Raw genomic sequence first — 14,572 nt, 5'->3', positions numbered from 1 at the left:
TTCCTTTTGTTTCTCAATATGATTCCATTATCTTCACAAAGTGCTCCACCAAAATGTGGAAATTTCAGTATTCTGATAATCTCTTCCTTTGACTACTTTCTCTGCCATTTTCCAATAAAAAGACCCATGTTTATAACTGTGAACTTACAGAAGCCGAGATGCGATCATTTCTGAAATTAATAATTTAAATAATCTTCAGTAGAACAAGGTAATCCTCTTGTCCTGGCTACCCCAAAACAATTTTATTTTGACTTTATCAGAAATTATAGCTTGATTCATTTTATTATTTATACATATTTCATCACCAATTACTATATTTCGTTTCTCTCTTAAACGAGCACATATTCCACGATCTGCTGTTTCCACTATTATCTTCCTAATAAAAGATTCTCTCATAATGTCTGTGCCAGTAAAAAGCATCACCATCTACTCAGTTCTTTGGCCAGGTGCTTGTAATTTTAGATGGTTGCATTCTCTTTGCTCCTCATATTCCATGACTCATCAAGTCCTATGAATTCTATTGTGTAAATATACCACGAATTAGTATATTTTTCTCCCTTAACCCTCTTATCCCAGTGTTTCCTACCATTGCTACCTTGCACCTAAGTAGCATGAACCACATACTAAAGAATAATACATAAAATGAATAAAACATAGTTCTATATTCATAGGTCTGGTAAAAGTTTGTTATTCTAATTGTACCACTTGATTCACATGCTTATTTTGTATTTTTCTCTTTTTTATTTTTACTAATGTAGCAATCAAAAGAACACAACTTTTGTGTCATGGACCATAGATACATGATAATGGACTCAATATTGTTATTATGCAGTACTGATTGGATGTTGAAAAATAATTGCAAGATAAAATAGTTTCTTCACTGCACTTTTTTATTCTGATCTTTTTGGTTACACTGCTGTAACAGTGATCTTTTTCTTTTAAATACTGAACTTTCTTCTCTAGAGTAGTTTTAGGTTTACAGAATAATTGAACAGAAAGCAGATTCCCTACATAACCCACTCTCAGTCACTACAGTTTTCTATATTATTAATAACTTGCATTAGTATGATACCTTTGTTGCAATTGATGAGCCAATATTGACACAATATTATTAATTAAAGTTTATAGTTTACATTAGAGTTCACTCTGTGTTATACATCTGCTTGGTTTTGAAAAAGTATAACAACATAATTCCACAATTATAATATCATAAAAAATACTTCCATTGCTCTAAAATTCTCCCTTCCTTGTCTTCCTCCCTCTATTCCTTTCTCCTAATTCCTGGGAACCATGGGTCCTTTTACTCTCTTCCCAGTTTTATCATTTTTAAAATGTCATGTAGTTAGAGTCAGATAGCATGTCGCTTTTTCATACCATCTTCTTTGACTCAACGATATGAATGTAAGGTTACTCTGCATTTTTTCACAGAGCAATCTTATAAAAATAAATATCACATCTGTCACTATCCTGCTTAGAATTCCTTGATCCCTTCCCATTGTTATACCAATACAGTTTAAAATTCTCAGCCTAAAACTGCTACTCAAAGTATGGTGCATAGATAAGAAAATGCAGTCACCTAAGAACTAAAGATTCTCAGGCATCACCTTAATGACCCTAGTATTAGGGTCATCACCGATATACTAAGATCCCGAGATGACTCGGGTGCATATGGAAGTTCAAAGGCACTGGTTTTGAAGATCCTCAATGACTTTTCTCCACATCCTTCCCCATCCCTACTGTGGACCACCCTCCCACCTGGTGGCCACTTCATAACAAAGAATCTTATTGTGCTAAAAACAAAGGCCTTTATTATTTTTCAGATGAATAAAAAGTTACAAAGGTGATCACCCATTAAAAAATAATTATGAAAATAATACAATTAGTAATAAAAATAGCTTCGACTTTTAGAGTAGTACTTATTTCCTCAGTGGCAACTTACTTTGAATTTTATCTTTTAAGCCCCCTAAATATTTACACTATTTCACCCCATAATAAAAGCCTACGCAAATATGTTTTTAATGAAAAATGTCACATTCCTTTCTATTTTTCCACTAAAAATAACCTAAATTATTTGAATATGTAGAGACATTCAGCCCTACAGTGAAAAAAGACTATAAAGACTAAAGAAGATGGTAAAGAAAGAAACACATTTATTTTTCTTTATACATACTCTGTAGTTCCCTGATGAAGAACAGAGCTATTTCAGCTAGTAAAACAGAAAGCTATGTATGTGTCCATAAGACTATAAAGGCATAATAACGCAATGTCCTCAAACCTCCCCTAGCTAACTTTTATCCGCCTATCAGATAAAGGCTTCAATATAATTTCCTTAGGTACCCGTACTTTGGACCATAGGCCAAGGTTACATCCTTCTATTTTCTCCTTCCATGAACCATAATGTCCTTTATAATGTAACACTTGATACATTTTTCTTTAAATGGCAATGTCCTGGTACATTGTAATTCTATTAAGAACTTAGAGACCATAGCGATCTTACTTATTTTGCAGTATGCTCAAGAACTAGGGCACTGCTTAAATCATGAATGATACAATTGATTAATATTTTATCAGTAAGTGGAAATGTGATTGCTGAGCGATGTAATAAAAATTCATACCCAAATCTCATACCTTTAACATTTATGTCCACTGCCTTGTACAGAGATAATTTATGTCCAAAACAAATACTGTCAATTGCTTCTAAAGAAAGAGTCAAAAATACTAAGGTCTCCCTTAAAAGGTTTTGTAATTTAATACCTCTTTTGCATGTAGAATAAAATAAAAATATCCCTTCATTTATTCAAGTTGAATATAGTCTACAAATTATTCATTGTATTTATAAATCAGATATGTACTTAGAAAATACATTGATCATGTTTGGTTTTTCCCTTAAGATACAATCTTTTTTGAGACAAAAACCAAGAGATTTTGTTGTTGTTTATTTTGTTTTTATGCTTGCCATTTTTTACCAAGCATGAAGCAGTTGCTCAATAAAGATTAAATTTCTTTCTCCTAAATATTTCCAAGTTCCTTTTAGAATTTATTTTATAAGCTTTATAACATCTCATGCTTCTAGAGAAATGTATGTCCTTTTTCTTTTATAGAAGCATGCTGGAATAAAATGGAAAGTTCAATATCACACAATAAAACAAAGGTGAAACAAAATGTAGCTCTCCTTTATCCCAGCTCACTACTCCCACCACAGCACCAAATTTCTTCATGGAATAATAATGGAAAACTGTATTTGAACTTGCAGGCCAACAACAACCAAGATCATAATAGGATGCACAGCTCCAAAGAAAAATGCCTAGTGCATCAGCAGTAAACATAGGATAGATACCCGAAACACTGCTTTCCTCGGGATTCAGAATTTATACTCAAAACATTGCAGTTGCTGTGAGACATCACAATAACAATTCAGCGCAGTTTCAAAGGTCTAATAAATTAGATTCTTCCTTGGCTCAGTCAAAAATACTGTGTTCAGCAGTTTCAACAATGGAAGCCTCATCTAATTAAATTAAGTGCTGCAAAGGCTCACGCCAGCAGCACTACCTGGAGCTGATAGACTCAGGTTTGCAATATTGCTAATCTGGCAGGCAGCCACTGGGATGATCGTAGACACTGAGCCAATGATTTAATCTTAAGTAACTAAAAGACAAGAAAGGAGCGATTTTCCTCTTAATGGTGCAGCCGTCCTAATATGTATATTTATATTTCACCCCCTCATATATCTAAAGAATTTTTGGAAGGCCCACTTATTACTACATCGACATTTAATTTTAAAAAAGACTGTGAGCTCATCAGTATTTTAATATGCCAGCTAATTTTCTTCTGAAAGCATCTGCACTGAAAATGACAAATTTCATTTGAAGATACAATTTTTTAATACCAGTGGTTCTCATAGTATATGGAAGATTCCTCTTTGTGAGTTTGCCTTTTTCACTTATTTTTGGCTTGTTAGCATGTTTGTTGTGATAGTTTAATTAAATTCAAAGTAAAACTTGCCACTGTGAACACTTCAAATTAGAAAACTGATTTAATTACTATATTTGTTGGTGCTATTTTAAAATCCAGAGTAACATATTATTATGATTTTAGAGCACTGATTTTTTTCAGTAAGCATATATTTATATAGTTTTATTTATTAAAACTCATTAAAGGCCATAATTTTTATCTATTGATTTGATTAATAATTTAATATTGTTTTAGAGAATAATTTTGCAATAAAAATAAGTATATCATTGTGTTCATTTCAGTCAGGGCTGCATCAAACTCTTAGAGTTATAAATGAAAGTAAATAAAAAGTAAAGTGCAGAGTTATTTGGCTAAGAAACTGAATAATAATATTAAACTGCAAATATATTAATAAAAGAAAATGAGTAAGATACAGTTATAATTGCAGAAAAAATGTGGTATAATTTCTAACCCTGGTTTTTGAAACATACAAAAGAATACAGGGTTTCAGGTGGAATCAAGACCACACAGTCTGAAAAAAGTCACCATGAAAGTATATGTGAAATGTATGGAGAACTTTATATGTCAGGGCAAAAGACAAAGCTTTACACAGAGGTCTGGCTCTCACTGAAACCCTGAGATTCAAGTGAACGGGTGAAAAGCTTTGGATGCTTCTATGTAATAACAACTCTAATATAAGAAAAAAGGGACAATTTAGTATAACATTATAATGAGTAAACAACAGGAGATGAGGCTGAAAATATCAAGTATCAATGAATTTGGAAGACAAGACCAGGAAGCATGGAGCAATCTTCAAAATGCTTAATATGAGGTGCATTTTAGCAAGATCTATGGATAATTGACATGAAAGTTAAAGTTGGGAAAGCACAGGATTACTCAATGCTTCTGTTGACTTAGTAGACTGTGAAGTCTATCTGGATAACATGTCTAATGTATTCACTTTCATAGCTATATATTAATTAATTGATTATCTCAACAAATCACCTGAAATTAGTATTATGTTTATTAGATGTTTCAGGGTGATCCGTGGCACAAGTTTGAGAAAGCAAAAGACAGGATAAGGTAATGTGTGTTACAATAATAAATGCATTGAACATTCTTTCTTGAATCACTCTTCATAGTTATTTATTTTTAATAAGACAGGTTATATAAATGTGTAATTTATATGGATTCTTTACATTAAACAGAGTTATCAGAATGGTTTTTGCTCTAATATAAATGGTATACTTTAAATGTTTTTTTCAGATATTAAATCAGGATTATAATGAAAATTTTCAATTCTATGCTGTTGGGTGGCTATGTCAAAAATTGAAGAGATTGCAAAAAGACTTTAACAGTATTTAAAATGCATTTTAAAAAATAGAGGCTAGTAATGTTTATTAACACAACCATTATTACCTTAGAGCCAGAAGGAAAAGAACTCCTGACTCCTGCCTTTTTCATTTTCCTTCTTTCAGATTCCTCACCAAATAGACCAGTAACAATAGAATGTGGGGACTGAAAAAAAATCTTTCTTTAGAAATAGTGTGATTTGGAGTAAGATTCAGATTCACAGGTGCTATGGTCTGAAAATTTGAGTGTCCCCACAGTATTCACATGTTGAAAGCTAATCCCAATTTGATGGTTCTAGAAAATGAGGACTGTGGGAGTTTACTAGGTTATGAAGACAGAGCTCTCATGAAAGGCAGTAGTGCCCTTATAAAAGAGGCCCCAGAGACAGTCTTTCTCCCTTCCACCATATGAAGACTCAGGTACAATACACCACTGATGAACCAGAAAATGTGCCTTCACCTGTGACATTATTCCTGTGTTCTTCATTTTGTTCTATGTTTTTCTACTACGCGGTCTCTCTGTCGCGGCATCTTGGTTTTGCTAATGTACGTGTCATGAAATCCCAGGGTTAAGAAAGACCTCAAACATTTCCTGGCATAACCACCTTTACGCTAGGTTTAGTACTTGGCACAACATGACTGTCAAGTTCTCAGCAATACCATGCATGTTCTTACTGCTTTACATCCCAAGGGAAACATTTCTATACTTAAAAGTATCAAACTTTAAAAGTTTTGTAATATTGAGAGGGATGTTGTATCACCGAAACATCCCACCAACCACTCTAATCTTAGGTCTAAATCTTAATTCTAAACATTTTTCAAAACAATTATGTCTTCTTGTTAAAGGTTAAGAACAGCTGGTCTCTTTACTCATTCCTCATAAGATATGGCTTATGGTCCCATTATCATTTGGATACTGATTCTGGAACATATATTGATGTAAAATAAACCCCAGTCTCTCCCTGCCTAACTCTTTCTCTCTCAAGTTGCAGAACCATTCAGCCAATTCAAAATTTAGTGGGTATCAACCGACTCTTCCTAAATCTTAAATTTATAATATACATACCATATGTATGTGCATATATATACTTATTGTCATATATACATATATGTCATATGTAGGCACACACATAATATGCATGTATGTCATATATGTTTATTGTCATATATACCTATATCTACACACATATATACACTTACATATGTATGACAATAAACTTTTTTTGATAACTTCAATAACCCAAACTCTTAACATTTTTAACAAGTAGAAATTTATTTAATTTTTTTTTATTATACTTTAAGTTCTAGGGTACATGTGCACAGCGTGCAGGTTTGTTGCTTCTGTATACATGTGCCATGTTGGTGTGCTGCACCCATTAACTCGTCATTTACATTAAGTATATCTCCTAATGCTATCCCTTCCCCCTCCCCCATCCCACAGTCTCCCTCTGTCACCAGGTTGGAGTGCAGTGGCGTGATCTCGGCTCACTGCAACCTCCGCCTCCCAGTTTCAAGCGATTCTCCTGCCTTAGCCTCCCGAGTAGCTGGGACAAAAGGCCAGCAAGCCTAGCTATTTTTTTTTTTAAATTTTTAATTTTTGGTAGTGACGGTGTTTCACCATGTTGGCCAGGATAGTCTCAATCTCTTGACCTCATGATCCGCCCGCCTTGGCCTCACAAAGTGCTGGGATAACAGGTGTGAGCCACCATGCCTGGCCTTATTTAATTTTTTGTTGGAATATTATTATGCTCTTTTTCACTTTAATGATGAAGACACCAGTACAAAGAGAGTAACATAATTACTCCAAAGTCAGGAAACAGCTGTATAATGGAGTTTACTTGAGCTACCATTTTCAAAATCTGCCTAGTCATTACGTGATCCTGCCACTGTTCATTCATTCTGATATTAACATCAACCCAATCTCAGTAATAAGCTTTGTTATTGGACTTCATCTAATATAACATTTATCCTTATAATCTTTGAAAATCTTCTTATCATGAAGTATTTTATTCTGCAAGCCACTGACTTTCATATTTTAGTCTTTCAACATATTTATTGATTTATTTATTCCCCCTCAATAATTCACAATTGCACATTTGGAATTATATCTTTCATATTTCCCCTAGTACACATTTCATTATTATATTCAATTGGTTTTCTTTCTTCTTACTTTAGACTTGTACTTCCAATGTGCACAGTGAATAATTACTGTAAAAATTCATAAAAGCTTGTTTAGGTATGTAGGTTTGCTCTAGTAACATGCAAGTCCATGAATGTATGATGTCAAATGACCACATAAAAATACACGTATTAACTGTGAAATGTGTTAACGCTGGTTGATGACAGAAATGATATTTTTTTGCAGTATATGTAGATCCATCCATTTGTTTCTGAATAAAATCTTTAAAATTTTAAGAAATCCAAGAAGTGATAAGCTAGGTGCAGAAAGACAAACATCATAAGTTCTCACTTATTTGTGGGATCCAAAGCCAAAAACAATAGAACTCATGAACATAGACCATAGAAGGATGGTTGCCAGAGGCTGGGAAGCTTGGTGGGGTGGAGTGGGGATGGTTAATGGGTACAGAAAAAATAGAAAGAATGAATAAGACCTACTATTAGGTAGCACAATGAGGTGACTATAGTCAGTAGTAATTGTACATTTTTAAATTACTTGAAGTGTGTAATTGGGTTCTCTGTAACTCAAAGGATAAATGCTTGAGGGTATGGACACCCCATTCTCCGTGGCATGCTTATTTCACATTGCATGCCTGTATCAGAACATCTCATGTACGTCGTAAATTTACATACCTTAGTGTGTATCCACAAAAATTTTAAAAATATAAAATATAAATGAATAAAAACAAAATAAAATTTAAAAATTAAAAAGATAGAAAAGAAATCTAAGGACAGAATTGCAAGAATCTGAGACATACTGAGCAAATACTAATGAAACAAGAAAATCAAATAAGGAATGGAAATAATAACCAAGAGTTACAACAAAATAATTAACAGAGACTATAATGACTAAAGTGAAAATAGAGTGAGAAGAAGAGCAAAAAGAACTATTAAGAACTATCAAGATCAGATGGAAAACGTTTAATAAAGGCAACATCACAATTGTGAACATTGCACAAACTTAGCTGCAGTTCTAATCTCATGTTTATATCTCATTTCATGCTATAAATTACCTTTTCCACATTAGTAAGAGATAATCTTTTCTAAAGGTTAGAACGTTCCAAAACACTCTAACAAGTCTTTGTACTAGGGAAGTCTTTACACAGCCTGTGTTTTTACCCTTCAAACTTTGTATTTAGACTCAGAAAAATCTATTCTTTCATTCGACTCTCTGAGTGAAGAATAATATTGCTTAATGTGTTTACAATGGTTAAAGAGACACAACTAGGCCAGGCGTGGTGGCTCACACCTGTAATCCCAGCACTTTGGGAGGCTGAGGCGGGAGAATCACTTGAGGTAAGGAGTTCAAGACCAGTCTGGCCAACATGGTGAAACACTGTCAATGCTAAAAATACAAAAATTAGCTGGGTCTGGTGGCATGTGCCCATGATCCCAGCTACTCAGGAGGCTGAGGCATGAGAATTGCTTGAACCCCAGGTGGCAGAGGTTGCAGTGAGATGAGATTGCACCACTGCACTCCAGCCTGGGTGATAAGTGCAAAACTTCATCTAAAAAAAAAAGAATACACATCTAAAACTGCTAATGTTTTATCAGTTATTCTTAATAATTGCTAGAAAGCCATATATTATATTATCAAACTTTCTAAATATTCCATCAGGATTTATGTGTTGAAAATAGGGTCCATGGCCAAGATTATCATTTAGGTTATCCCAGATACTAAAAAATAATCCACTCACTAATACTCTTCTAAACGTAAAATATTATTAGGCTAATTCAGTTAATTATTAATTTATAACAATGATTTAATAAGGGTATATTAAATATTTAAAAATTTTCAGATCACCTATAGATTATAAAGCCAATGAGGATCCTTCAAATAATCAAGATCAAATATTTATAGTGACTACAATCAGGTATGTATTTAATTTTACAATAGAAAAAATCTATCAGACATATAAGATTGCTTATAAAGTCCTCTTGGCCCTACTCTTGCTCAGGCCACTGTTGCAGCAAAGTGGTGCCAAGGAGGCTATGAACAGTTTAGCACAGGGTCAGCTCTGGCCTTTTGTGGAACAAATATTCATTCCTGTTCCAAGGCTCTTATGACCCTGCAATGAGGGACACCCAGGGAACCAGCTCCGTGCTCTTTTATAGACACCTTAAAAGACAGGAAAATCAAGTTCAATAAGCAACCTTTATTTAATGGAGGAATTGAAATCAAGAAATAAATGCTTTTCACTTTTGCCTCCCTGGTCAACTATTCTGGAATACATTTTACAAGTCTCCTCGGACCATCCAATAGCATCAAGCACAAGTTACATGTAACAGGTGCAAAACGGATCACACATCCTCTTGTCCTGCCTTGCTCCCTTCTCTTTCTAATTCCCTATGTTTGTCACCCATGATTCCTTGGATCACTTTTTAAATAAACTATTTGTATGAAACCCTTTGTTTTGGGGTCTGCTTTCAGTGAACAAAGAAAAGATATACAGTCATGAACCACATAACGACATTTTGGTCACTGATGGACTGCGTATACAACAATTGTTTCATAAGCTTATAATATATTTTTATTGTACATTTTCTATGTTTAGATATGTTTCGATGCACAAATACTTAACCATTGTATTACAGCTACCTATAGTGTTCAGTACAGTAACATGTTGTATAGGTCTGTAGCCCAGGAACAATATGCTGTGCCACATAACCTAGGTGTGTAGTAGGCTACACTATATAGGTTTGTGTAAGGGCACTCTATGATATTTGCACAATGACAAAATGACCTAACTATGCATTTCCCAGAACAAACTCCTGTCATTAAGTAACATGTAACTGTATATGCCTGTGTGTGTGTGTGTGTGTGTGTGTGTGCAAAGAGGATTCATGCTCAACTATTCACTTCTTGCAAGCATTTTCTCTCTCAGATATTTATTCTTATGTGAAAGAAATGAAAATACTATCTCAAACAATCTTTCAGTTCCCCATTAGAGATGATGAAATTCCTAGGTCTATATCTCTGGACTTTACTGGCTGGGTCATTTTCTTTCATAGTGCTGAGTTTTCTGGGTATGCCCTCTTTTGACAGCCCATCAGATAAACCATCAAAGAAATCATGTGGATGTCATGAAATAGCCTTTTCTTTCATTACCAAATTTAAACCATCTCTCTTTTAGACTTATTTATATATAGTAGAGAGCAGTAGCTGAAATCAATAAACCCCTCAATCAAGCTATGAAATAATACCACATCATCAGACAAATGTAATAGAGTTGAGAAGGGTCAGAAAAGGGCAGGCAGGATGATGAAGGGGATGAAGTGGCTTTCACATGAGTTTAAACTAAATCATCTAATCATAATGCGACTTAGGCTTAACTTTTTCAAGAGTCCAAAGGCTATTTAAAGTCATGAAAAGTGTTGAAGAGCACAGTATGTTCTCCAAGTTTTATAATATTAGAAATTCAATGCATGCTTTCATGATTAAAATGCATTTTGAAGGCACATTATTAAAAGCATCTTTATGAGTGGTGCAGTTATTATTATTCCAAGAGGAGGTATCTATAGAAAGTATTGATAAGATCACATAAAATTATGGCTGATATTTTCCTCACTGATTTTATATATATATGCACACACATATATACACATGTGTATATATGTGTATATATGTGTGTGTATATATATATGAGTCTGGTATATTGAAGAACTTATCATTAATCTGCTAAGGTCATTTTTATGGTGGGAGACACACATATAAAATGTATATTTGGTTCCCTGGCAAAGGAGTGAATTTGAGAATACTGTGTTGAATTGGAGGATCAAACTCTGACAGAGTACAACATATATTTAAATGTCCATTTGTATGTCTTCACTGAGGCAAAGTCAAAATCATTATGTTATTCGTAAAATTCTGTTAATATGTCATTTACCCTTTTCTACTTGCAGAATTAATACTATCACTAAATGTTACCTGGAGGAAATCAGAATGGCCCAAAAAGAAGGAATCCTACCCTTGCATGTTAAATCCCACAGAACCTTGGAAATTTTAACTTCATGGAGCATATGAGCTCTCCTGAAAGAAAGAAAAGAGCAGAGTTTAGTTGTTATGTAATGCTTTACTTACTGAATCTGGAGTATTTGATAAATTGAATTTACCACTTCCTGAGACCAGATATAAAATCAGATACTGCTTATCTCTCTACCTGTACTTCACTGATATTTTCAAGACCATTTTAGGAAGGATAGACAGACAAATTTAAGGAGGTACTTCAATAACCATTGCAAATAATTTTTTAAATGCAAAGTGCCTACCTAACAAAATGCTTTATTATTTCTATTGAAATTGGCTACAACATTTCATAAATGTAATTCTTATTCATGGCTTGTACATATGGTAAATTCACATGTTCCTATATCTAGAGACAACCAATGTTAACATTTTCTTGTGATTTTTTCATATACATTCTATGCATATACACACAAAAAACTATCTTTTCTTTGTAGATGTTTCTTATAATTTGAAAGACATAGGCTTTATCTCACAGTAACTTTTAAAATATAATTGTGTAAAAGTTTTCTATATTAATATATTTTACTCCTTACCCTGAGTAGTAAGGGAAAATAGTATATATCCTTTTATCCTGTTCCTTTTAACCCCCAATTTGTATTGATTTGTTTATGGTTTGTAAGATTGACATTTGGTATTAAGGTAATTAGTTCTGGTTTCTTAAAGAAAAATCTCAGCTGCTTAATGCAACACAGGTTCATTTCCCACATACAGAAAGATTGATGGGGGTTGGGAAGCCTCCTTCCATCTGGAAGTGACACCACCTGGAATATGTGGCCTCCAAGGACACCATGGCAGCGGAAGAGAAAGACACAGGAAGACACTAGGTCTTAGAAGCCTCAGCCCGGAAGTGGCACATACTAATTCTGCTCACTGTCTACTCTGCTCACAAGTCTCGAAATGAACTGCAAGTCAGGCTGGGAAAAGTAGACAAAAGCAGGGAATATTTAGTGAGCAAAAATAGTCTCTGCAACATGCTTGTTATGCTAAATATACTTAAAACCTTATTGTTTAATGCATTAACTTCAAACAGCATCATTTGATGCCAAGGTAAACCCACCTAACACGTATGCACTGATGAATGAGTCGTCACATCAACCACACATGTAACCACCATGGATAAACAATTAGTACATTATTGGCACCCTAGGGCTCCCTTTGTGCCCACGATCAATCACTACTCCTTCTCCCTTTCTGGAGGCACAGATATCTTGATGTCAAATACTGTAATTTAGCTTTGCTTGTTTTAGAACTTATGTAAAGAGTATAACCCCATGTGTATGTTTTTCTGAGTGACTTCTTTTGCTTAACATTATGTGCATAAGTTTTCTCCAAGTTGTTTTGGCAGGCAAGTGCATCACAGCCGCAAAACTCTAATCACATACAGTGTGGATACAACATAGGATATACTGGGGGGAAACTTACGTCCAGAGAAGTGAGAAAGCACAAGCAGTCTCATGAATGCTTATTTTTTTTAGAAGCATAAGCAGGGGCTATGTGTTCTGCGTGTATTGTGGCCAAAATTTGTGCAGAAAGTGTTCAGGTTTGGCCAGCAGGCCAGCCATGCAATAAAAACACTGCAAGAGACAGCAAAAATGGTTCCCCACATCTCTTTGCATTATTTATTTATTTATTTTAGAGACAGAGTCTTGCTATGTTGCCCAGGCTGAAAGGAAGCACAGTGGCTATTCACATGTGCAGTAATGATGAACTACAGCTTTGAACTGGGCACAAGTGATCTGCCTCCCTTGGCCTTTCCAGTAGCAGGACTACAGTCATTCACTACCATGCTGGCTCACCTTGCTTTTTTATAGGCTAGCGGAAAATAGAGCAGGGAATACTGTTGTTCTGTAAGTAACAAGAGCTATAATGGGAGTCCTAAGACCCAGAACAATACCAGGAACTAAGCAGCTCGTGTGGTAAGGTCTGCACACCAAGGGCCTATTTAAGGGAATAGTCTTAAATGGCAGGTACATTGAAGTCAACTTCCCGGTCCCTTCAGATTTCTTTAAGTAAGCAACTCTCTGCTAAGTTACCAAAAGAGGGAAGTAAGTGAGCCTTCAGATCCCCAGGTTTGCCTGCCATCATGTTGCCAATAGATGAGTTCATTTCGTTTAATTATCGCATAGTATTCTATTGTATGAATAGTCCAGACTTTATTCACCAATTCCACTCCTAATGGACACGTAAGTCGTTTCCAGATTTTGGCTATGAAGAATATAGCTTCTCTCTGAGTATTCTCATACATGTCTCTTGGTATAAATGTGCACATTTCTTTTGGGTCTAAATCTACTAGGGGGGATTCCTGGGTCAAAGAAGATGTGTATGCACATCCTTAGTAGAGATAATGCATAAAATTTGATATGAAAATGGAATGGGAAAAAGAGGATATATATTAATTTCCTTATATATATTAAGTTCTGTATTACTCAAGGTGAAAAAAGATATTAACATAGGAAAAATATTTAATTATGTTATTTAAGTTGTTGCTGAATCAAAAGTATACTTTAGCATTTTTCACTTGTACTTGCAGAGTATTAGTGTTCCTATTGTACTGAATTTTCGACAACACTGCTTGCAGATTTCTTCGCTAGTTATTCTGGTAGGAACATAGAGTTATCTTGCGGAGATTTTAATTTTTGTTTCTCTAATTAGCAATGAGGGTGAGTGCTCATTCATATATTTCTCATTGTGTGGATAACCTATCTTGTAAATAGCTTATTCATGTACCTTGACCAACTTTTTTGGATTGTTAGATTTTTGCTATTATTTTATACTAGCTAATATACATTTAAGATAAGAGTCTTTGTTGAGTATATCTGTTGCAAAAATCTTTTTTTCGACTTTGGCTTGACTTTTCACTGTCTTAATCAAAGACTTTTGTTGTTGTGGTTGCATCCCAATTTATAATTAATATACATTTAAGATAAGAGTCGTTGTTGAGTGTATCTGTTACAAATATCTTTTTTTCAACTTTGGCTTGACTTTTCACTGTCTTAATCAAAGACTTTTGTTGTTGATGTTGCTTCCAATTGGAAGTCCAATTGTTGCGGCTTCCTGGTGAGCC

The sequence above is a fragment of the Theropithecus gelada genome, chromosome 2, assembly GCF_003255815.1.
Source record: "Theropithecus gelada isolate Dixy chromosome 2, Tgel_1.0, whole genome shotgun sequence".
In the NCBI taxonomy this organism is placed as follows: domain Eukaryota; kingdom Metazoa; phylum Chordata; class Mammalia; order Primates; family Cercopithecidae; genus Theropithecus; species Theropithecus gelada.
The sequence above is the reverse complement of the archived record's forward strand: the minus strand, read 5'-3'. Positions refer to the sequence as shown.